The sequence below is a fragment of the Thalassophryne amazonica genome, chromosome 14 (assembly GCF_902500255.1).
Source record: "Thalassophryne amazonica chromosome 14, fThaAma1.1, whole genome shotgun sequence".
Taxonomy (NCBI): Eukaryota; Metazoa; Chordata; class Actinopteri; order Batrachoidiformes; family Batrachoididae; genus Thalassophryne; species Thalassophryne amazonica.
In genome coordinates this window covers 79,365,837-79,392,351 of record NC_047116.1, presented here as the reverse complement: position 1 = coordinate 79,392,351, position 26,515 = coordinate 79,365,837, and the positions used below count along the sequence as shown (strand labels likewise).

The following is a 26,515-nucleotide window of genomic DNA, read 5'->3' as shown; positions in this document are numbered from 1 at the left end:
CTTATACACCACCAGACTGAGAAAATGAGCAGGAAACACCACTGCTGAGCCCACACATCCCGGACACAGCCTGATTCAGCATCTCCCCTCTGGGAGGTGGACCAGGGGTTGTGTGTGTTTCCCTGGGTAGAGCTGGCATTGCATCTGATGTAAAACAGATCAAATCCCGATTCAGATCTGCTCTGGGTCCACTGAATAAAATGGGGGCTGCCAAAAGATGAACAACATACAGTTGTTTTTGGATGTTTACATACATTCAACATGGGCATGAATGTCATGTTAATTCTGGGCTGTTAATGATGTCTTTGAACTGTTTTTGGTCAGGGTGAAACGATTGTCCTACATACATCACAAATGACTTTAAGAAACAAGAACTGGGTGCACAATTTTGAATTAATTTTTGGATCTTCTCTAATCAACACAGGGTCAAAATTATGCTTTTGATAGCCAACAAGCTTTTGGTGTAATTCTAGCTGGATATTTGACCACTCTCCTTGGCAGAACTGGTGAAGTTCATTTAAATTGGTTTGTTCACCAACACAGACTCGGCTTTTTGGTGTAGTCCACATATTTTTAATGGAGTTGAGGTCAGGGCATTGGGAGGGCCATTCCAGAAACTTAATGTTAGTCTGCTTTATCCAACCCACAACCAGTTTTGGTGTGTGTTTATGATCATTGTCCTTTTGTAAAACCCAATTGTGGCCAAGTTTCAGCTGTTGATTTGAAGTGATGAAGAATTGGGGATCGTCCTCCTTCTTCATTATCCCCACCCATTTTGTGCAGTGCACCAGTACCACGGGCAGCAACCTACCACCACCATGCTGGACAGCTGGTACAGTCTTCTTAGGTGTGTGAAAGCCTCACCTTCAATCCTCCAAACATACCTCTTGTCATTGTGGCCAAATAGTTCAATCTTTGTCTTGTCTGACCATAAAACTTTACTTCAGAATGCATTTGGCTTGTCCATGTGGGCAGCTGCAAATTGTGTCTGTGCTAGAAGGTGTCAATTTTGCAGCAGAGGATTCTTTCTTAGTCGAAACCATTTCAGTCTATGGCATGTAAAATGTCCTTCACTGTGGACAGTGTTGCTGGCGTTCCAGCGGTTTCAAGTTCATGACAAGCCTGAGCTTTAGTGGTTCCTGGGTGGTTCCTGAACATCCTAATCAATATCCTCTCATCTGAGGGTGATAGTTTAGGTTGTCTCCCAGACCTTGGCAAAGTGTTGAACCATTTTCCTAACTTGTACTTACATACAACTGTTTGAACTGATGATCATGAAACCTGCAGTTATTTAGAAATGGCTCCAAGAGACCTTTCCAACTTAAATCTACAGTTCTCTTTCTTAGATCTTCACTGAGGTCTTTGGACTTTCCTATTGTTCTGGGTATTGGCCAGTCCAGTGAGTGCTGTCAAACACACCTTTTTATGGTTGCAAACAGAAACTACCAGTTGTCGTCAATCATAATCACGAACAAGTTGTTAATAGACCTTGACCCTGTCACTTTAAAGGACATTGCAGAATCTTTAGCACTACTTATTAAAATATTTAAGTGAGTGTATGTACAGTAGTGTTCAGAATAATAGTAGTGTTATTAATGCTATTAATGTTATTAATGTGATCTCTAATGCTTGGCTCTTGCTTGCCTCTACTGGTGGTTGGCTCTCACTGTGGTATTGTATCACTTCCTGTTCCGGAGCACAGCGGTGTTTTTCTGTATCTGTTAGCTGTTTAATCTGCGCAGTTAGATTGATCTAGTTATCTAGATTACGATTTGTTTCCTAGTGTAATCTTCACGTGCCTTAACTAAAGCACTCCTTCTGCTGAATCACCTCTAAATTATTTACACATTATTCACTTTGCGTGTTTTTAGGAATCCGCTAGCTTAGCGTAGCTACTAGCTCTTAGCCGATTTAGCATGGCGGCTTCTCCTGTCTCTCCCGCACTTTTCTGCTCTGGGTGTGAAATGTTTAGTTATTCCTCGGCCTCCTTTAGCAGTAATGGTACTTGTAATAAGTGTAGCTTATTCGTAGCTTTGGAGGCCAGGCTGGGCGAATTGGAGACTCGGCTCCGCACCGTGGAAAATTCTACAGCTAGCCAGGCCCCTGTAGTCGGTGCGGACCAAGGTAGCTTAGCCGCCGTTAGTTCCCCTCTGGCAGATCCCGAGCAGCCGGGAAAGCAGGCCGACTGGGTGACTGTGAGGAGGAAACGTAGCCCTAAACAGAAGCCCCGTGTACACTGCCAACCCGTTCACATTTCTAACCGTTTTTCCCCACTCGGCGACACACCCGCCGAGGATCAAACTCTGGTTATTGGCGACTCTGTTTTGGAGAAATGTGAAGTTAGCGACACCAGCAACCATAGTCAATTGTCTTCCGGGGGCCAGAGCAGGCAACATTGAAGGAAATTTGAAACTGCTGGCTAAGGCTAAGCGTAAATTTGGTAAGATTGTAATTCACGTCGGCAGTAATGACACCCGGTTACGCCAATCGGAGGTCACTAAAATTAACATTAAATCGGTGTGTAACTTTGCAAAAACGATGTCGGACTCTGTAGTTTTCTCTGGGCCCCTCCCCAATCAGACCGGGAGTGACATGTTTAGCCGCATGTTCTCCTTGAATTGCTGGCTGTCTGAGTGGTGTCCAAAAAATGAGGTGGGCTTCATAGATAATTGGCAAAGCTTCTGGGGAAAACCTGGTCTTGTTAGGAGAGACGGCATCCATCCCACTTTGGATGGAGCAGCTCTCATTTCTAGAAATCTGGCCAATTTTCTTAAATCCTCCAAACCGTGACTATCCAGGGTTGGGACCAGGAAGCAGAGTTGTAGTCTTACACACCTCTCTGCAGCTTCTCTCCCCCTGCCATCCCCTCATTACCCCATCCCCGTAGAGACGGTGCCTGCTCCCAGACTACCAATAACCAGCAAAAATCTATTTAAGCATAAAAATTCAAAAAGAAAAAATAATATAGCACCTTCAACTGCACCACAGACTAAAACAGTTAAATGTGGTCTATTAAACATTAGGTCTCTCTCTTCTAAGTCCCTGTTGGTAAATGATATAATAATTGATCAACATATTGATTTATTCTGCCTTACAGAAACCTGGTTACAGCAGGATGAATATGTTAGTTTAAATGAGTCAACACCCCCGAGTCACACTAACTGTCAGAATGCTCGTAGCACGGGCCGGGGCGGAGGATTAGCAGCAATCTTCCATTCCAGCTTATTAATTAATCAAAAACCCAGACAGAGCTTTAATTCATTTGAAAGCTTGACTCTTAGTCTTGTCCATCCAAATTGGAAGTCCCAAAAACCAGTTTTATTTGTTATTATCTATCGTCCACCTGGTCGTTACTGTGAGTTTCTCTGTGAATTTTCAGACCTTTTGTCTGACTTAGTGCTTAGCTCAGATAAGATAATTATAGTGGGCGATTTTAACATCCACACAGATGCTGAGAATGACAGCCTCAACACTGCATTTAATCTATTATTAGACTCTATTGGCTTTGCTCAAAAAGTAAATGAGTCCACCCACCACTTTAATCATATCTTAGATCTTGTTCTGACTTATGGTATGGAAATAGAAGACTTAACAGTATTCCCTGAAAACTCCCTTCTGTCTGATCATTTCTTAATAACATTTACATTTACTCTGATGGACTACCCAGCAGTGGGGAATAAGTTTCATTACACTAGAAGTCTTTCAGAAAGCGCTGTAACTAGGTTTAAGGATATGATTCCTTCTTTATGTTCTCTAATGCCATATACCAACACAGTGCAGAGTAGCTACCTAAACTCTGTAAGGGAGATAAAGTATCTCATCAATAGTTTTACATCCTCATTGAAGACAACTTTGGATGCTGTAGCTCCTCTGAAAAGGAGAGCTTTAAATCAGAAGTGTCTGACTCCGTGGTATAACTCACAAACTCGTAGCTTAAAGCAGATAACCCGTAAGTTGGAGAGGAAATGGCGTCTCACTAATTTAGAAGATCTTCACTTAGCCTGGAAAAAGAGTCTGTTGCTCTATAAAAAAGCCCTCCGTAAAGCTAGGACATCTTTCTACTCATCACTAATTGAAGAAAATAAGAACCCCAGGTTTCTTTCAGCACTGTAGCCAGGCTGACAAAGAGTCAGAGCTCTATTGAGCTGAGTATTCCATTAACTTAACTAGTAATGACTTCATGACTTTCTTTGCTAACAAAATTTTAACTATTAGAGAAAAAATTACTCATAACCATCCCAAGACGTATCGTTATCTTTGGCTGCTTTCAGTGATGCCGGTATTTGGTTAGACTCTTCTCTCCGATTGTTCTGTCTGAGTTATTTTCATTAGTTACTTCATCCAAACCATCAACATGTTTATTAGACCCCATTCCTACCAGGCTGCTCAAGGAAGCCCTACCATTATTTAATGCTTCGATCTTAAATATGATCAATCTATCTTTGTTAGTTGGCTATGTACCACAGGCTTTTAAGGTGGCAGTAATTAAACCATTACTTAAAAAGCCATCACTTGACCCAGCTATCTTAGCTAATTATAGGCCAATCTCCAACCTTCCTTTTCTCTCAAAAATTCTTGAAAGGGTAGTTGTAAAACAGTTAACTGATCATCTGCAGAGGAATGGTCTATTTGAAGAGTTTCAGTCAGGTTTTAGAATTCATCATAGTACAGAAACAGCATTAGTGAAGGTTACAAATGATCTTCTTATGGCCTCGGACAGCGGACTCATCTCTGTGCTTGTTCTGTTAGACCTCAGTGCTGCTTTTGATACTGTTGACCATAAAATTTTATTACAGAGATTAGAGCATGCCATAGGTATTAAAGGCACGGCGCTGCGGTGGTTTGAATCATATTTGTCTAATAGATTACAATTTGTTCATGTAAATGGGGAATCTTCTTCACAGACTAAAGTTAATTATGGAGTTCCACAAGGTTCTGTGCTAGGACCAATTTTATTCACTTTATACATGCTTCCCTTAGGCAGTATTATTAGACGGTATTGCTTAAATTTTCATTGTTACGCAGATGATACCCAGCTTTATCTATCCATGAAGCCAGAGGACACACACCAATTAGCTAAACTGCAGGATTGTCTTACAGACATAAAGACATGGATGACCTCTAATTTCCTGCTTTTAAACTCAGATAAAACTGAAGTTATTGTACTTGGCCCCACAAATCTTAGAAACATGGTGTCTAACCAGATCCTTACTCTGGATGGCATTACCCTGACCTCTAGTAATACTGTGAGAAATCTTGGAGTCATTTTTGATCAGGATATGTCATTCAAAGTGCATATTAACAAATATGTAGGACTGCTTTTTTGCATTTACACAATATCTCTAAAATCAGAAAGGTCTTGTCTCAGAGTGATGCTGAAAAACTAATTCATGCATTTATTTCCTCTAGGCTGGACTATTGTAATTCATTATTATCAGGTTGTCCTAAAAGTTCCCTAAAAAGCCTTCAGTTAATTCAAAATGCTGCAGCTAGAGTACTGACGGGGACTAGAAGGAGAGAGCATATCTCACCCATATTGGCCTCTCTTCATTGGCTTCCTGTTAATTCTAGAATAGAATTTAAAATTCTTCTTCTTACTTATAAGGTTTTGAATAATCAGGTCCCATCTTATCTTAGGGACCTCATAGTACCATATCACCCCAATAGAGCGCTTCGCTCTCAGACTGCAGGCTTACTTGTAGTTCCTAGGGTTTGTAAGAGTAGAATGGGAGGCAGAGCCTTCAGCTTTCAGGCTCCTCTCCTGTGGAACCAGCTCCCAATTCAGATCAGGGAGACAGACACCCTCTCTACTTTTAAGATTAGGCTTAAAACTTTCCTTTTTGCTAAAGCTTATAGTTAGGGCTGGATCAGGTGACCCTGAACCATCCCTTAGTTATGCTGCTATAGACGTAGACTGCTGGGGGGTTCCCATGATGCACTGTTTCTTTCTCTTTTTGCTCTGTATGCACCACTCTGCATTTAATCATTAGTGATCGATCTCTGCTCCCCTCCACAGCATGTCTTTTTCCTGGTTCTCTCCCTCAGCCCCAACCAGCCCCAGCAGAAGACTGCCCCTCCCTGAGCCTGGTTCTGCTGGAGGTTTCTTCCTGTTAAAAGGGAGTTTTTCCTTCCCACTGTAGCCAAGTGCTTGCTCACAGGGGGTCGTTTTGACCGTTGGGGTTTTACATAATTATTGTATGGCCTTGCCTTGCAATATAAAGCGCCTTGGGGCAACTGTTTGTTGTGATTTGGCGCTATATATTAAAAAATTGATTGATTGATTGATTGATTGATTGATGTGACTAAAAAGATTAATCCAGGTTTTGAGTATATTTCTTATTGTTACATGGGAAACAAGGTACCAGTAGATTCAGCAGATTCTCACAAATCCAACAAGACCAAGCATTCATGATATGCACACTCTTAAGGCTATGAAATTGGGCTATTAGTAAAAAAAGTAGAAAAGGGGGTGTTCACAATAATAGTAGTGTGGCATTCAGTCAGTGAGTTCGTCAATTTTGTGGAACAAACAGATGTGAATCAGGTGTCCCCTATTTAAGGATGAAGCCAGCACATGTTGAACATGCTTTTCTCTTTGAAAGCCTGAGGAAAATGGGATGTTCAAGACATTGTTCAGAAGAGCAGCGTAGTTTGGTTAAAAAGTTGATTGGAGAGGGGAAAACCTATGGTTTTTAATTGCACTCCTCCCACTGCACTGTTTTTTTCTGTTTCTCTGTTTTCTGTTGCACACAGCCTTTCATATTTCATATTTCTTTTTTTATCTTATATTTTATCTTATTTTGACACATATGTTATATTTTATCTTAGCATTTTATCTTTTCTTAATGTTGCACCATTGTACCAAAGCAAATTCCTAGTCTGTGAATCCTGTTCACTGGCAATGGCAATAAACTTCTTCTGATTCTGATTCTGATTATACGCAGGTGCAAAAAAATTATAGGCTGTTCATCTACAATGATCTCCAATTCTTTAAAATGGACACAAAAAAAAACAGACGCATGGAAGAAAATGGAAAACAACCCTCAAAATGGATAGAACAATAACCAGAATGGCAAAGGCTCACCCATTGATCAGCTCCAGGATGATCAAAGACAGTCTGGAGTTACCTGTAAGTGCTGTGACAGTTAGAAGATGCCTGTGTGAAGCTAATTTATTTGCAAGAATCCCCTGCAAAGTCCCTCTGTTAAATAAAAGACATGCAGAAGAGGTTACAATTTGCCAAAGAACACATCAATTGGCCAAAAGAGAAATGGAGGAATATTTTGTGGACTGATGAGAGTAAAATTGCTCTTTTTGGGTCCAAGGGCTGCAGACAGTTTGTGAGATGACCCCCAAACTCTGAATTCAAGCCACAGTTCATAGTGAAGACAGTGAAGCATGGTGGTGCAAGCATCATGATATGGGCATGTTTCTCCTACTATGGTGTTGGGCCTATATATCCGATACCAGGTATCATGGATCAGTTTGGATCTGTCAAAATACTTGAAGAGGTCATGTTGCCTCATGCTGAAGAGGACATGCCCTTGAAATGGGTGTTTCAACAAGACAATGACCCCAAGCACAGTAGTAAACAAGCAAAATCTTGGTTCTAAACAAACAAAATTAATGCCTCGCAGATGTGGAGAAATCATGAAAAAATAGTGGTTATACAACTAAATACTAGTTTAGTGATTCACAGGGTTGCTAAAAAAAGCAGTTTGAACATAATGGTTTTGAGTTTGTAGCGTCAACAGCAGATGCTACTATTATTGTGAACACCCCCTTTTCTACTTTTTTTTACTAATAGCCCAATTTCATAGCCTTAAGAGTGTGCATATCATGAAGGCTTGGTCTTGTTGGATTTGTGAGAATCTACTGAATCTACTGGTACCTTGTTTCCCATGTAACAATAAGAAATATACTCAAAACCTGGATTAATCTTTTTAGTCACATAGCACTACTATTATTATGAACACTACTGCATGTATTTAAGCTTGTATGTATAATTTTGACCCTGTGCGGATTAGTGAAGATCCAAAATAACTTCAAAGTTGTGCAAACAATTTTTTTTTTAATCAGTAATGATATTTGATGTACAGTCATTCCACCCTGACAAAAGACCAGTACAAAGACATCATTAAATGCACAACTACCGTGACATTCATGACTATGATAAGCATATGTAAACCACTAATGTATAAAATAAAATGTTTCAGGAACTCTTTTTTTCATGATTATGGCCTTCAGCTCCGAAGAATACAAAAAAAAAAAAAAAAAACAGATCTTAAAAGGTCAGAATAGTTCATAATATTTTTGTGCTTGGCAGAAGCGCGGAGAACTTTTCCTTTGTTGCTTAGTTCATAAGATCAATCAGTCAAAAAATAAATTATATAATATACAGAAATGACGACTTTCTGAAAAGTATGTTCATTTATGCACTCAATACTTAGGAGGTTGGGAGGTGTCAAAGATCCTACACCTCATCCACATCATGACACACAGGCAAAGGATCAATAGTGGATTGCCATTTCAAGAATATGATGGAGACCTTGTGTGCCCCATGAAAATTCAGTAAAGGTATATCTTATATATTATATTCCAATTCTAAGGTGGAACTATGCTCATATACTAAGGTATATCTAAATATCTAAAAAGGAAGAGTAAAATAGAAGAGTAGAAAAGAGTAGAGTAGAGCCACTTAGGTGCCTGGTCTTGAGAACCAGGGATGATAGGTTGAAAAGCTTACCATGGTCACTATGGTAGCCTTGAAGGCCCAACAGGAACAGTGAACACAAGACAGCCAGTAGGTCCATGGTGAAATAAGAAGGCCTCAATGGCAGATCAGGCAGAGGAGGTGATGGTTTGTAACCCAACGGTTGTGAAGCTAGATGAAACAGGTCCTCACAACCTGATTGTGTAGGATTTCCCAGCAATTGGACCCAGCTAAGATCTGTCAAGGACCATGTGTTTGTTGGCATGCAATGACATTCCCACGTGAAACAAACCCATGCACAGGTGTCTGTACATCTATCCTGGTGGATCTGCATCTTGACTGACACAAGTTTGAGGGTCCCTTCACACATATTGCGAAGTTTGGTCGATTATGGCAAAACTGTGCGAAACAGTTTGAATTAGTGCACCACGAAACATCGCATCGATGGGCATGCATGCGCGATCCCAGTGCAAGGGTTCATGCATGCGAAGGTGTCTTTCAAGCAGGAACACAGTGTGTGGTGCACCACATCGCACTGCTGATGTGGTTTTTATAAAAATAAAAACCAGCTGGTACCTGTGGAACCACATCGCACCAGTGATGTGGATTAAATAAAACATAAAAACGAGGTGGTACCTGTGGAACCACATCGCACCACTGATGGGTACCTGTGGAACCACATTGCACTGCTGATGTGGAATTAAAAAAAAGAAAAAAACATACCACCTACAGGATTCCTACCTGCACTTTACTGATTGCCAACCTGAAACTTTACCGCTGAGCTACCATCACTGGCCTGTAAATGGTGCGGGGAAAATGCAGCCCACTGCATATATCACCACAGCAATATATGTTTTTATTTATGTCCATGTGATGACAGCAAACAGACATGCGCGTCACAGTGGGCAGTTGTTAGTCCATGTCTGTCCAAACACAGTACGTGTTGTCCAGATTGACAGATCTCCACAGCTGCTTCAGTGGGCAGACACACCTCCTGTCAGTTCACTGCACACACCAAAGTCACACTCATGGAGAACTTAGACAAATTTCACTGCCAGCACGACAGTGATTGTCTGCAGACTGTTGTCGTGCCAAGACTGTGACTGGCCACACATGTTCTAAGTGCCAAACGAGCGGTGTTAGATGTTTATGTGTCAGCTGGAATTTGGCCGACACCTGCCACGAGAGGGATCGATGGGTTTGCACAGCGCACACTCTGTCTTTCAGCCGCTGGCGGCCACAAATAGTGGAAGCAACAGGTGTACGAGGCATTCGAGGCAAGGATGATTTTACACGTGTTGCACATGATTCCTGCTTCATGCACACTTTGTGAGCAATTTGAACAAACTTCGCACTCTGTGTGAAGGGGCCCTTATGCTGAATGCCATGTTAATAGTCTTTCAAAATCAGGCAAAAGTGTGCAGCTTTCTCCTAGACACATGTATAAGTGAAACTATTTGAATATGATCAGAAGTTTGGATATCTGAAATAAATAAACCACCAGATATAAATGGCACAATTCATTCTGTGTCGACTTTGCCTATAAGCGATAGGGAGAGTTCTTATGTCAATGCAAAATACAGGCTAAAATGTGCAACAAAATGGGGAAGTAAAACCGTAATTAGAATACATAGAATGTGGAACTGTAGATAACACCAAACTTTATAGCGGCACTGCAAGTCAGTGACAGCTAACTCAAAACACCGCTTTGAAACATTTCAAAACCTATGAAAAGGAAGACCTCAGGAGCTGCACCACTTGGTAAACAGTGACACTAGCCGGGCAGATTTCATATTTAATGGCTATACTCAGGTCTGTATGTGCACTAGCAGGTACAGTGCATCTGAAAAGTATTGGCAGCACAGCACTTTTTCCACATTTTGTTATGTTATAGTCTTATTCCAGAATGAATGAAATTAATTTTTTCCCCTCAAAATTATACACACAATACCCCATAATGACAATGTGAAAAAAAGTAAGTTCTGAGATTTTTTGCAAATTTGTTGAACATTAAAAAAACTAAGTCACGTATGTAAGTTTTCATAGCCTTTGCCATTAAGCTCAAAATTGAGCTCAGGTGCATCCTGTTTCCACTGATCATCCTTGAGATGTTTCTACAGCTTAATTGGAGTCCACCTGGGGTGAATTCAGTTCATTGGATGTGATTTGGAAAGACACACACCTATCTACATATAAGGTCCCACAGTTGACAGTGCATGTCAGAACACAAACCAAGCATGACGTCAAAGGAATTATCTGTAGACCTCCAAGACAGGATTGTCTTGTGGCACAAATCTGGGGAAGGGTACCAGAAACATTTCTGCTGCTTTGAAGGTCCCAATGAGCACAGTGGCATTTTTCCATAAATGAAAGATGTTCAGATGCAGGAGGAATCTTCCTAGAGCTGGCTACCCTTTTAAACTAAGCAATCGGGGGAGAATGGCCTTAGTCAGGGAGATGACCAAGAACCCAATAGTCACTTTGTCAGAGCTCCAGCATTCCTCTGTGGAGAGAGGAGAACCTTCCAGAAGGACAAACATCAAAGCAATAAACCAATCAGACCTGTATGGTAGAGTGGCCAGACCGAAGCCACTCCTTAGTAAGAGTCACATGGCAGCCCACCTGGAGTTTGCCAAAAGGCAAAGGACTCTCAGACCATGAGAAACAAAATTCTCTGGTCTGATGAGACAAAGATTGAACTCTTTGCTGTGAATGCTCGGTGTTGTGTTTGGAGGAAATCAGGCACCATCCCTACAGTGAAGCATGGTGGTGGCAGCATCTTGTTGTGGGGATGTTTTTCAGCAGCAGGAACTGGGAGACTAGTCAGGATTGAAGGAAAGAAGAATGCAGGAATGTTCAGAGTCATCCTGGATGAAAACCTGTTCCAGAGCACTCGGCCTCAGACTGAGGTGACGGTTCATCTTTCAGCAGGACAGTGACCCTAAAAACACAGCCAATATATCAAAGGAGTGGCTTCAGGACAACTCTGTGAATGTCCTTGAGCGGCCAGAGCCCAGACCTGAATCCGATTAAACATCTCTGGAGAGATCTAAAAATGGCTGTGCACCTAAGCTTTCCATCGAATCCGATGGAGCTTGAGAGGTGCTGCAAAGAGGAATGGGAAAAACTGCCCAAAGATAGGTGCACCTAGCTTGTGGCATCATATTCAGGAAGACCTGAGTCTGTAATTGCTGCCAAAGGTGCATCAACAAAGTATTGAGCAAAGGGTGTACTTATGTACACGTGATTTCTTAGTTTTCTATTTTTAATAAATTTGCAAAAAATTTCTATACAAGTTTTTCATGTTGTCGTTATGGGGTGTTGTGAGTAGAATTTGAGGGAAAATGAATTTACTCCATTTTAGAATGAGGCTGTAACATAACAAGAAAAAAGGGAAGCAATGTGAATATTTTCTGGATGCACTGCATATTGCTTGTTTTATAAATACTGAATGATTTATATGTTTTTGTCTTGAAAATAAGTCCAGCTTCCTTTGGAGTCCAAATAAGGGTCTTCTGCCACAGAAAGATTTTTGGCCCTGGTTTCACAGTTGAGGAAATCAGGCCCTTTTTTTTTAGAGGAGAAATTACTATTCCTACTTTATATCCACCTCCATGAGTGTAACTGAATATTGCTGAATGCACACAAGTACATACAGTACAAGTCGCAGTAGTGGTGGTTTTCAGAGCGGAAGGTCCCGGTTCAAACCTACCCTTGGAAGGGCATTTGAAGTAAAACTTGTGCCAAATGCAGATTCATCTGGGATCTGCTGGGGATCTTCTGAGGTGACCATGAGTGAAAACAAGAGAGCACCTGAAGGGACTTACTTACACAAGTACATACAATTCCCATTACACAATTCATTTTCCACATCTGCAAAATGCTTCTTTGGTATTTTTTTCACACTTTTCCAAAAATCTAAAAGATTTCTGTTAACATGTCCAATCTCTGTTCTGCTATTATCTTCAGAGTGCAACATGCTTTTCACGGGTTGTGGAGTACGATCTGAACTAGACATTTGTTCAGACAAAGCAGATCCTGATTCATGCATATTTTACCCACTTGTCCACTTTTGACTACTATTATACTACGAGTACCCATTTTAAACTAGTTAACTCTTACTGTTCAACTTTTGTGGATCAGGATTTGATGTGATGGCACAATTTTTTTCAACATGTTTAAAACTCCCAATTATCCACAGTGTTCTAGAATGCTGCTGTTATGACAGATTATACTGTATTGTATTTCATATTAAAACACTTCGTGTTTTACAACTTTTTCTATTTATTTTTAAAGTTTTACATGCATTTAAGGTGCTTTTACATCAACCCTTTTTGGTTTGTTTGACTGTGTGCTGTTTACTCAGATAGTTCCGTTCATTTGGGGACATGGGAACCTCCTACTAGTCCTAGGGTCGACTCGTCCTACTCCTAGTATTAAGGAGAGCATGTTGAAGTTGTTTTTAAATTTATGGTAGGCTATATGTTGCACTAAAGTAGGTTAAGTAATGTTGCAAAAGTTTGACAATGAAAAAAAAAAACTAATAATTATGATGAGTTACCATTATTTGTTGATTTTCAATTCAACAGATTTATAGACAACAGTACAATTAAAGGTGATTAATGGTGTATGTCTACAGAATAATATGTTTTACTTTTCTAACTTGAACAAACTGGATCTGGTTTGGTAGATATTTGAAAGTATTACATTTATTTGTGAACTTTAAAATCAGTTTGGGGTTGTGATATACACCATCAAATAATATAAAGAGGTTAGGACCAGTGGACCCTCCCCGTTGGTGCTGGTGCTTCTATCTGGAAACTATACTGTAGTATGATGCAGACGACAGTCTACGACTCCTCCTGGACAGTACGCCAGTCCATCGCAGGTTATTTCCCCAGCTATGGCCAGTACCCTTTTACGGCTGGGCGGACTGGGACAATGGAGATGAAGTGTCTTGTCCAAAGGTAGCATGAGCGCGAATCAAAGCCAGGTCTACATATTCATACCCCAGCTCTTTAAATCCTATTTCTGTAATCATTGCTATCATCTTGACCATCTTGGTAGCATGGTTTGTCATTTGCTTGCTATTTTACACACACTCTTTTCACTGTCCTTGTTGGCATCTTTGTTGTTGTAACAAAACTCTTTGTCAGCATTTCTCATGTCATGGTTATATTTCTTCTCTACATTACAAGGCACGAAGTTGACTGTAAACCTTTGGTATGTGGCCCATGGACCACCAGTTTCAGAGCATTTAAAAGCTTAATTATTTCATTCCTGTGGATGCTGTACTGGACCATTGTGGTGAAGAAATAGCTGAGCCAGAAGTCAAGGCTCTTGATTGACTTGTCGATTTTCGCTCCTATACTCACCTGCGGTCATGCACTTTGGGTAATGACCGAAAGAACAAAGTCTTAGATACAAGTGGCAAAAATTAGATCCCTTTGTTAGGTATCTGGACTTACACTCAGGGACAGGGTGAGATGTTGGAATATCCAGCAGGGGCTCAGAATATACCACACCTTCTTTTTACCTCCGCCAAGGAGGTTATGTTTTTGGTCGCATTTGTTTGTTTGTCTGTTTGTCAGCAGGATAACTCAAAACGTTTTGAACAGATTTTGATGAAATTTTGTGGAATAGTTGGAAATGACAAGAGGAACAAGTGATTAAATTTTAGTGGTGATCTGGATCACGATCCGGATCCAGGAATTTTTTAAAGGATTCTTCACCATTGCGGGATAGGGGGAATTTTGACATTCTAGTTTCTAACTCCACAAAAACAAGGCAGAAAGGCTTGAAAAAAATTAGGGTGTAACATAGTCAAATGTTCTATCAAACAACAAAGTTTGGTGATGATCGGATCTGGATTCCGGATCTGGTGATCCAGAATATGCAAAAATATAGGGAAAATAGAAAATGTGTCAGTGTGAGGTGACAAATAAAGCTAGAGATGCTCAACTAACACCAAATTGTAGCTGAATCTGTACTGATTCAGTAAGGTGTCATCAGATTTGGTGTACCCTGCCTCCTGGCCTGTGACTGTTAGTATACGATCCAGCCAACCCAGTCTCATGGCAGGTTGTGGGACTAGGGAACGAAAAGTACATTAATCTATGAGTTTGTGGCGGGGTTACGACAATGGGGCGCTTTTCGTAACGGGAGCACAAATTCATTTTGTGATGGTGGCCACAAATGTGGGGTGAAAGGGGGGTCTGGGGGAGTAATGGTTAACACTGGGGGAGGGTACACACTTACACTATGGTTATGGTTAGAGTTTGGAGGAGGGCAAGATTATAAATAACAAATTTTTAAAAAATGTGTCATGAAATGCGGGCACTACACGTGACAGGGGCACAAAAAAAAAAAAAAAAAATGTGAGACTGGGCTGGTCCAGCCCCCTGTAAGCGGGTATAGAAAATGGATGAATGGATCATAAATAGGGTTGCCACCATTCAGAAATGAAAATAAAGCATGTCCACCACAGCTCCTCAGGGTCACTACCACCACCCAAGTGAGTGGTATATTTAATTTTGAAAGAAGCATTTAGTCATACTTAAAGCTTTAAATGCTTTATTAACATGAAACTGTTAATGATAAACTGTGCAGTCACTGAAGTTGGCAATAATAAACATAAATATTAAGGAAAACAGACCAATAATTTTAATCTTTAAACTAGGTCATTTTTACTTTAAGCAGAAATAATAATAATAAAAAAACATACTTGTTTACATACAGTTTGCCTTGTACCCATTGCCACTAACTCTGTCAAGCCAGGGGTTTGACTCTTCCCACTCACGTCTGTACATTTGCAAATGTTTTTTCTTCTTTGGATGTGGTGGAGTTTCGGGTGTAGACATGTCAAGCAACCAGGCAACCTGTGACAGAACCAGAAAGGTGGGCACACGGAGATGCAGACGAGAAACTCTGAGGTCTATCTGCTGTACCTCCCTTCGGGTCCTGTAGCGAGGACCCGACGTGAGGTAGAGAGATAACATTGGCACCCCTTAATATTTCCTGTGTTTTATTTTGTTCATTATTCAGTTTTGATGAGTGGTGAGTGTGTGTGGGACATTTATGAAAATACAGAACAATACGGGACGCAACAATTAATTGTCAAATAAAGGACAATTCTGTATTTTAAGGGATGGGTGACAACCCTAAATGTTTCGTGATGTTATCAGGAAAACCTACACTTCTTGACAGTATCACAAACTAAAAGATTAAATCACTTTTTGTCATGCCGTCACGAGCTGTCGTGAGCTTGCGTTGCTCCTTCACATCGAAAGGAGCCAGCTGAAGTGGTTTGGGAATCTGGTGAGGATACCTCCTGGTCGTCTCCCTATGGAGGTGTTAAAGGCACGTCTAACTGGGAGAGAGCCAGAAACACGATGGAGCGATTATATCCCCCAGCTGCCTCGAATGGCACGGACCCCCCCCCCAGGAAGATTTAGAGAACTTGACTGATGATAGGGAAGTGTGGACTGAGCTGTATGATCCACTGCCACAGTGAAACTGACCCCAATGGAAAAGAATGAGTGACTTAATTTTTTCTGCACTTTTTCACACTTAACAAGCATGTTATAACAGGCATGAATTAATTGATGATTTTTTTTTTTTTTTTTTTTTTGATGATCCTCTGTGTGACTGAATTTAAAAATTCCTGTTCAACACACTTCCGAACTATACAAATGGATGCGCATAACTCTGGCGGCTCTCTCACTTGTGTCCTGTGCAAAGCTCGTGAAAAATCGAACAATAAATGAAACTTTATCTAACTTTTTTAGTTTGTTTGTTTTTTCCTTTTTTTTTTTCCCCCGAACGAGAGCTGCTGGATAGAGTTAGCCCGGCCCATCTGGTGCAGCAAATGGCCCAACTCACCAGGGAGCGCGGGGAGAGAGAGGGGAGGGGAGAGGGGGGCCGGATTGAAAACAGATCGGCAGTCTGAAGATCTCAACACCACCGCATGTCTGCGGAACAACTGTCGGTTCGAAGCCGCGAGGTCGCCCCTTCAACGCGCAAAACTAAAAACCCAGGCTTTGTCCATCATGACGCTTTGATGAAGAACGCGCGCAAAAGGACGCACTCAAGAGCGCACAGCTGGAAGAGAAATGGATTAAAGATAACAAAAAAGAACACAAAAAAACTTGTCTGTTCAGTATTTTTGTTGGTCTAAATGCCATAAAGAGTTTGCGTAGAGTTCTTAAAACTTTTCCCGACTCGATTCATGGAGTTCCAGCAGACTCGTGCGCCAGCTCGGTCCTAGTGTTCAGCAATCCCAAAGTTTTCGTCGGACACACAGAGAGAAAAACTGACCTGAAGAAGTGAAGAGAGACAGTGGAGAAGGTAAGAAAACTTTACGGTGATGCTGACAGCAGCCCCTTTTTTCCCCACATTTGTGCGTTTTGTCTTTTTCCGCTTTTTTTCTTTTTCTTTTCTTTATGTGCGCTTTTGCGAGTCAGCGGCAGATGAGGCTCCGAGACAGCTTAACAATCTCCTTTGCACTTTGAACCGATCTGACATTGGAATCCCAAACATTTTGTTCTGCAACTTGATCCATATGTGAAGAGATGCGCAAAAAAGCGCGGCGCCTTTACGCAGCTTTAAACGTTTTTGAAAAGTAGATTTTTTTTTTCTTCTCCAACTCAGAACATCACAACATTAACATAAATTTAGCCTCCAGATTTAATAAAATAAGATATGAATAAAAAAAATCTGGAAAAAAAAACTAATGTGGCCCTTGAGGAGTCCCTTATGTCTCTTAATTTAACCAGTTAAAAAAACAAATGTTGCTGAGCAGCAGCAGCAGAAGCACGGACAGATTAACTGACAGTCTGTGGGAGTTGTGTACTTATTGTTGAAAGATTCAAAGTTTACTGTTTGCTGTTCAGACTGAGCAGTCAACAAACACTTGACGCCTTTGTGGGGCCCTTAAGCAGCTATATTTGCGCTTGGCTTTTCCTGCTGCTAATGATCCCCAAACTCATGTATGTACTTATGAAACCCACGTTTTCCCCCTTAATTTTGACTACATGTGGAGGGGGCTGACAGATCTAACAAGAAAGCCACTTTGAAAATGAGTGTTTCTGCAAAGTCTGCACAATCTGAATTTTGATTTGATTTGATTTGATTCCCCAGGATTAACATTGCTGTTGTAGTTTACATCACACTGTTTAAATGTGTTTAACTTGACAGGTTTCATCAAGATCAGTGCAGAATGTGTCGGAAAAAAGTCATGTGTCACCATGTTTAATCCAAAATAATAAAAGGACCAGCTCTGCATGCAGATCCCCATCTAAACTGAAAAAGATTTTTTTTTTTAGTATTTCAAACTTTCAATTGAGTTCATGCCACAAAACGTCTCTAGTTAAGTTGAAATAAGTTTCGTTAAGTTGACATAACTTTAAAAAAATGTATGCAAATTGTCGCATCATTTTTTTTCTCGTTGAGACGGCAGATTAATTTTTTAGAGTGTGTAAATTTATTGATTTTTTTTTTTAACAAATCACCCACCATGATCCATGTAGATCAGAAACTTGCAGAGAAATCATGCAAATAAAGCCGCAGAGCGACATCAGTTTGCAACAGTAGATTTTTGATACTTTATTGCAAATTGTGTTTTATGATATGCATGCTTTTCGGCAGAATCCTGCCTTTTTACTTGCAAATGTAAATACTGACTCTGACTATACTCACTTCTATTTGCACTGTGCAAATCCACTTGGCATGAAAACTGATTACACACCAGGTGATGTTTGGTTTTTATTAAGATTTATACAGTGGTTTTTGACTTAAAAAAAAAAAAAAGTTGAAAATGTCCCTCCCGCTCACTCATTATTACAAAAGTGGTTCTTGAATCCAGATAACGTGTTCTTCTTCTAACCGGGATTCATTTTGACCCCTACATTACGCAGACGTCAGCTCTAAACAGACAGAAAGCAGAACCTCTTGGATGAAAGTTAAAAAGCAATTCAAATAATAATGACAAAGTCAACTTTCAAAAGATGAGAGAAGTTCCAAACAGCACCAGTTGTGGTGTTTGGCCCAGTCGGTGAGGTGCAGTGTGTGTGTGTGTGTTTTGTGCTTCACATGACGATAACCCCGGTCAGAGCTGAGGTGATTTGCATGAGAAGAAAAAGAAAAAAGTTTCAGTGCATTTGGTCATTGTGAGGAATGAAGAGTTCCAACAGTTTGGGCCTACGCAGAGTGAAAGGAGTAAAGAATGGATGAGCCTATTCAGCTCATTCAGCATCAGATGGGGGCTCGGCTCTGCTGCGTTCAGAGACCCACAGTGGCCGTGTCACTTTCATCTCCACGGCCCCGGCCCCCATGTTGTCTTCTGTGCGGCCTCCCCCCCTTTTTCACACTCCGCACAGGCCCCACTTTATTGATCTGCTTCCTTTTCTTCCTCCTTTTTTTGTAGAAGTCTGCAGAAAATTTAATGAAGCTAATACTGGAAAAAGAGGGACCAGTTTGTGTGGCGGAGGGTGAATGGTGGTGGGTGGGGGGGGGAGTTGGGAGGAGGAGGGCAGGTTTTTTTTTTTGAAAGCAAATACCGATGAAGTCTAGCGTACAGAGACAGGGAGGAGGAGAATGAGGGTAAGGAGGAGAGGATAAAGTCTGAGTGACTCTGAGGAGGGAGGGGGAGGAGCACCATCACCATCACCACCACCACCACCACGACCCACTCCTGCTGAGTAAACTCAAAAGTTGAGAGGGACAAAAAAAAAAAAACAAGCCTTCAACCTCAAATTGTCTCTCATTCAGCGGGCTGAGACACTACTGTACCAATGAAGCCATTCAGAAGCTGTCGCTTCGCCGCGGCACCCATAAGCGGATCCAGCTCACACGGGATGCGGTGGAGGGGCCCGACGCCTTGGTTGCTGGGTGGAAAAAATGTTTGTGCTGGAATTTAGTGGTTAAGTACTGTATAAAGCCATGACATGCTGCGTGAGGACAGTGAGAGTTTGAAGGTGCAACGGATCACAAAACACATGGTTCAGATTGGATCTCACTTTCTGTAGTCACGGATCTTCTTTTTTTTTTTTTTGGAACAGTAAAAACAGACAAACATCACTACTGAAAACAAAAATGTAACCTTGCTTTCATTTATTAAAAAGCAATGAACACTATGAATGACAGCCCTAAATGAAAGCAAGGTGTCCAATGTCCAAATAATATTTTAAAATAAAATAGAACACCTTCTTTTTAGGTACTGAGATGTCAGGCACAACTCTCGGTACCCGGCATCCTCATTTGATTGCCTCAAGCAGCTCCAGCATGGCCGTGCTGAGTCAGGCACACCGCTCAGCAAAAGTTGGGAAAAGTTGTTTTTTTTCCCCCATTTTTTTTCCCCCAGAAGCTCAGTGGGTTCGCAGCACCCTGGCCCCACTCATGCTTGGTTTAGCAGGACTCCAGGACAGCTACTTGGATAAAAACATGTTGCACACACTGTGTCATCAACTCCTGATATTTCAGCTTGATTCTTTCCATGTAGCACTGCAACTAATGATTTATTTTCATGACCAATTAATTGATTGATTATTTTGATTGATTATTTTCACAATTAGTATTAATTGTGAGCTTCATAAAGTGTAATAAAACATTGTGAAAAATGTCAATCAGTGTTGTCCAGAATCCAGGTCTTGTTTTGTCCATAGGCTAAAGATATTCAATTTACTGCCGGATAGTTGTGACACAGCAAGTAAAATAAACCAGAAATATTCATATTTAAGAAGCTGAACTCAAAGAATTTTTATCTTAAAAAAAAAAACATTCAAAATGATTGGTTGATTATTAGAATAATTAATTAAGAGTTGATTGTCACTTAATTGTTGCAGCTCTCACACAAATGCTTAGATTTCATGCAACTCTACATCAAGACTTGCACATTATTACTTTAAAAACATGTCCTTCCTGATATCGGAAGGGCATGGATGCATTTAAAATGAATAAAACCACACACCCTATAAAACTGCCTACTCCAGACAGCTTTACCAAACAGTACCACACTCTTTGTATTCATTATTGATTGATTTAAATGAAGTCCAGTACATATTAATTGACTTTGCAAGTTCATGTGTCATCCTCTGATTTATCTGAAGAAAAGTGGCTGTAAAAGTGATTTGTATTAAACATCACAGGTAGGTATTAATACCTGCTAGGCTCTACAGCAGGCCTGCCACACCCACAGGCTACCTATGGGGTCATCAGGCCAGGGAAAAACCATTCACAGATGTTTCATCCCTTAACCCGGAACATCTGCTGATGGCGAGGCAGTTTGTCCAATCATTTATGGCCTCTGAAAATTGAGGAATTGTATAAACAGGAGTCTTAATTCCTAAATGGTTAATGCAATATTTTTTAAACTCCTTGAATTAAAGCCGAAAATTTACATTACAACTAGAGGTGGGCGATACCGGGAATTTTGGTATTGCTCCAATACCAGGTAAATACATGCCCAGTATCGCCGATATCAATACTGATACTGATACTTTTTCATATTTAACTTCATAAATCCAAAGGATCCAAAAGACCTAGGATAGAATTTCGCCAAACATTGTACGTGACAACAAAATATTATCACAATCAACATTTTTGTTTAAAAAATATCACTCAACACTCCTTAAAACAAAAATCTCATGAGGTAGAGGGCTGACAAACCACAATACAAGGGTGCGCTGCTCCATGTTGTGTGACACAGCGCAGCGCTGCTCTTACAGACAGAGAGTAGACTTTGATGAATCTGCGTGCGCAGCAGTCAGTGCATGCGGGAGAGAAAAAAGCTTGAGTATCGATCTTTTTACACGAGGATCGTTCAGTATCAATACCAGCGTTGGTATCGATATTATCGATATTAGGATCGATCCGCCCACCTCTAATTACAAGCACATGTTGATTATTTCATTGTCACTCAGTTGCGGTTGAGCACAGAGGCAAAATGACCCACACATCACGTCCAAATACTTATGGAACTGACTACAAGTACACTATACTTTAGCAGATGGACCCTTGGCTCGTTGGGCTTTGTGTGACGGGGGAAGCAGTTGGCCTCATGCAGTACTTGAAGCAGTGCTGGGGAAGGTTTGTAAATGTCGTGCTGATGGAACCCAGACTTTGACTGCATGTTGAGGTTGCTGCCTTCTGCAACTCTGCAGGATGGAAAAACTGAAGGTGGTGTCATCTACTCAAATGTAACCTGTCTTCAAGTTGCACAGCACACTGGTTAACAGAGGCTCAATACTGATGTATCTCTTTTGTCTCATCTTATGTTGAATCTTCTTTTTTTACACCTCTGTATCAGCGGGTAGTCATCTGTGAACACTTCAGTGATTTGAAATAGTGGATTATGTTTTTCTTCATATTTGTCTGTGCTGTGAAGTCTCAAGAAGGGTTCTGTTTGCAGCCCTTGGTTAGAAAAGAACTGTAGTTGGGCAGCGCAGTCTCATTTGAGGGTGGGCACTAAAAGGTTCAAATATGACGCAGTACTTCTACTTCCGGGGACAGCCCTCATCTGTCCCCATTAGAAACACGGCACTCTCTCTGAGGTTTTTGGCAAATTGCATGGCAAACAAAATGAAATGCAAAGAAAAAGTGATGATGCGGTGGAAAGCGGACATGTGTTGCAGTCTGTTTATGACCCAGAGTGCAAACATGTCGGGGAGGTTGTACAGGCAAGAGAAGGCTCGGTGTGTCGGCTAACACTTACCGGCATGACCTCTCCCATTTGCCTGCTTTTCACTTCTCTACTGGGCACTGATAAAACTGCACTTTTTGCGACTGCTTCAATGATTGCAGCCAAAAACTAAACAGTCCACCATCTTTGCGTGTGAAGTGATGCTGGGTTTATGTTGCGCAACAGCAGGTTGTCCCCGGAAGTGATCCCATGATATCACACAGATGTTCAAATGAGACTGTGTTGCCCCATTGCATGTAGTGTTTCAAAATTTTCTGGGGCAGGTCTCCCACACTCCCCACTTAGGAGTGGCAAAAATTTTCTTTTTCTTTTTTTTCCAAGGGCCACCCACATCACAGTAGAGAGAAAATCTGTCACATAGATTTTTTGAACAGTACAAAATTCTAGCAACACGTGGGCCAGCGTGGTCCTTATTTTGAAAAGTTATGAAATGTAATACTCTGATCCCCTGAATAGTTTCCAGGTGATGAAATATATACACTCAACAAAAATATAAACGCAACACTTTTGGTTTTGCTCCCATTTTGTATGAGATGAACTCAAAGATCTAAAACTTTTTCCACATACCCAATATCACCATTTCCCTCAAATATTGTTCACAAACCAGTCTAAATCTGTGATAGTGAGGACTTCTCCTTTGCTGAGATAATCCATCCCATCTCACAGGTGTGCCATGCCAAGATGCTGATTAGACACCATGATTAGTGCACAGGTGTGCCTTAGACTGCCCACAATAAAAGGCCACTCTGAAAGGTGCAGTTTTATCACACAGCACAATGCCACAGATGTCGCAAGATTTGAGGGAGCATGCAATTGGCATGCTGACAGCAGGAATGTCAACCAGAGCTGTTGCTCGTGTATTGAATGTTCATTTCTCTACCATAAGCCATCTCCAAAGGCGTTTCAGAGAATTTGGCAGTACATCAAACCAGCCTCACAACAGCAGACCACGTGTAACCACACCAGCCCAGGACCTCCACATCCAGCATGTTCACCTCCAAGATCATCTGAGACCAGCCACTCGGACAGCTGCTGAAACAATCGGTTTGCATAACCAAAGAATTTCTGCACAAACTGTCAGAAACCGTCTCAGGGAAGCTCATCTGCATGCTCGTCGTCCTCATCGGGGTCTCGACCTGACTCCAGTTCGTCGTCGTAACCGAACTTGAGTGGGCAAATGCTCACATTCGCTGGCGTTTGGCATGTTGGAGAGGTTGTTCTATTCAGGATGATGCGAAGGAGATGTGTTGCACCTGCATGAGGCAAATGCTGGTCACACCAGATACTGACTGGTATCCCCCCCCCCCCCCCCCCCCAATAAACAAAACTGCACCTTTCAGAGTGGTCTTTTATTGTGGACAGTCTAAGGCACACCTGTGCACTAATCATGGTGTCTAATCAGCATCTTGATATGGCACACCTGTGAGGTGGGATGGATTATCTCAGCAAAGGAGAAGTGCTCACTATCACAGATTTCGACTGGTTTGTGAACAATATTTGAGGGAAATGGTGATATTGTGTATGTGGAAAAAGTTTTAGATCTTTGAGTTCATCTCATACAAAATGGGAGCAAAACCAATTATATAATCAATCATATAATCAATAATTCAATAATCAATATTTTTGTATATATATATATATATATATATATATATATATATATATATATATATATATATATATATATATATATATATATATAATGGTATACAAACTAAAGCTTAATGGTGCTCCAACCCATCCAAACAACATATTAAAAGTCCTGATGAATCCTCCTGGTGCTCAGTTAGAAATTGAAGATGGCTTTCAGAGGTGATTTTCCAGCTTTAGCTAGTATAGCGTTATATAGCATGAAAATAGCAAAAATTTCAATGCTTTTGAGATACCTCTATAAATTTACTTAACCCTCTGGGGTCTGAGGACATTTTTTGGACAGTTCACTCGCCTGGCATAAATGTTTTATTATTGCTGTTAACAGCTCTCCCTGCATCCCACAATCAAGTCTTATGTCTCTTTTTTTCTGGACAACCTGTGCTTTCAGAATATAGATGTTTTTGTTGTGTTTTATAAGTGAAATAAAGGTTTACAATCAAAAATAGGCAAGGAAAAAATAAAGCAAAAAATAATTTTCCACACACATTTATTCAAACACACAGCAGACTATAATAAACAACTGTTTTGACACTTTATAAAGGTAATTTGAGGTCTTTTGTGAAAGACTGAACAACAAAATGGTTCAAACAATAAACAAATTGCACACTTTGAACAATATATACAAAATGGTCTATGCGTTTTGTTGTCCATTGATATGGTAAACAGTGCTTTACGCAGAGAAAGCAACAGAGTTATCCAGTAACATTCACATGCAAACTAGTGGAGCAATCCTGATAGTTACACACTCTTTGTATGAGCACGTGAAATTGTCATCAGAGGCTCTCCGTGTGCTCCTGCTTTCACATTCGCTGTGTGTAATGGCACAGGACGCACTGAGTATGTACGAATAGTATGTACTCATTGGAGCACCCAGGGGGCTATTCAAATGGGCCAACTAGTAGCATATCACTCCTGAAAATGATCTTTGGCTTTTCACGTGAGGTAAATCTGCCCTACGATTGGATTTTGGAAACCCATGTGACAGTGAACGAATTCCGATTGGACACTCACATTGCGCACATCATCACACAGCTTCTATGAGGAGTACAAAGATGGGCGATGGCTGGCTTGAAAGTCCGCAGTGTTAACTTTTCAGCAAAAAAGAAGTAAGTTTCTATCTCATATCATTCAAAAGTTATTTAAATTTAGTAAAGCTTGGTCTTAGCCGTCGTATACGAGAGAATACAAAGAGAATACGAAGAGATTCTTGCACATAATGTTTTTTTCATCAATTGGAACCTATTCAGGGGGTCGGAGTATTAAATTTCAAAACTTTACAAAATAAGGACCACCCTAACGTGGGCGACACCCTGTGACTCGTGCGAGGAGAATGCAGTGTTTTGCGACATTTCACAACTTCCCTCTGCAAATACCGTTAGCACTGAGTCACAGCCCAATGAGATACGACCCTCACGTGCTAGATGCAGTCAAGTGTAGCACCAGTGCATGCTCCCATACTCGACTGAACGCTGCAGTATTTCAGATTTAGGGCATTTATTATTAGAACTGGAACATAGCTTTCATAAACCATCTGATCACATGTGTTTTTATAAGCTTAGAGTGAGGTCTTCATATCTACGCAGGAGTGGACCCTCTCATGGAGGCCGCTATGCTCCGCACAGTAATCCAGAAGGAACATGCTTTACATTTTGCATTAATTTTTATGACATTGTTAATTTCTTCTTGTGATACTGTCCCTTACAAATTACAGAATCAAACTATTTTTCAATTTAAATTTATTCAAAGTCACAGTGAAAAGCAGTCCTGGATTCTGAAGAACTTCTCTCTCGCAGGAGATCCGGCCGTTCAGAACCTTGAAACAAAAGACGAAAACTGTTTTTATAAAACACAACATGGGCGAGACAAAGGCAGACCTTATTTTGCAAAATCCTTCCCTTATTGATCCCCGTGGGCATTAGAGGGAGGTCCAGCCCCTGCCCATAACCCGCCCGATAACGGGACATATTATAATTGATATTGTAACTTGAATCTCTAAGTGGTAAAACTGGTTCTGCCCAGTTCAATATGCACATTTAGGCAAATCATGCACTAAAAATATTCCAAACTAAGAATATAACCATTTAAGTAAAGTAAATATGAAATGCCAAAACAAATAGAAAACAAAATAATAAAATGATATATAAACACACAAATATATCTAACAATATAGAGGATCAAATCTATTGCTTGTCACAAGAGAAGGCAAGGGAGTATCAGTCCCTGTCCCCAAAGAAGTGAGTGTTAAAATTGTGATCTGGGTGGTATAATTCAATCTGCAACTTCACCACTAGCTGCCACTACATCATACACAGTGTAGCTTTAAATGATCAACCAGTTTTCACTGATTTTTTTGTTGTTGTTTGTTTTTGATTTTGTGGATGAATTCATAGCCTTATACCCTGAAAACCACCCATGCAATGTGTGGCCTGATGCTCACAGAGCAGGACTCAGGC

General features: G+C 40.8%; 1 protein-coding gene across 1 annotated transcript in view; it reads left to right on the top strand.

The window, feature by feature from the left end:
- The first annotated feature begins 16,542 nt into the window (after window positions 1-16,542).
- Window positions 16,543-26,515, top strand: part of gli2a (GLI family zinc finger 2a) — a 299,357-nt gene continuing 289,384 nt past the window's right edge. Inside the window, exon 1 of the mRNA XM_034187294.1 lies at window positions 16,543-17,059. The gene's annotated coding sequence lies outside the window, so the exon portion shown is untranslated. The remainder of the gene's footprint in view (window positions 17,060-26,515) is intronic.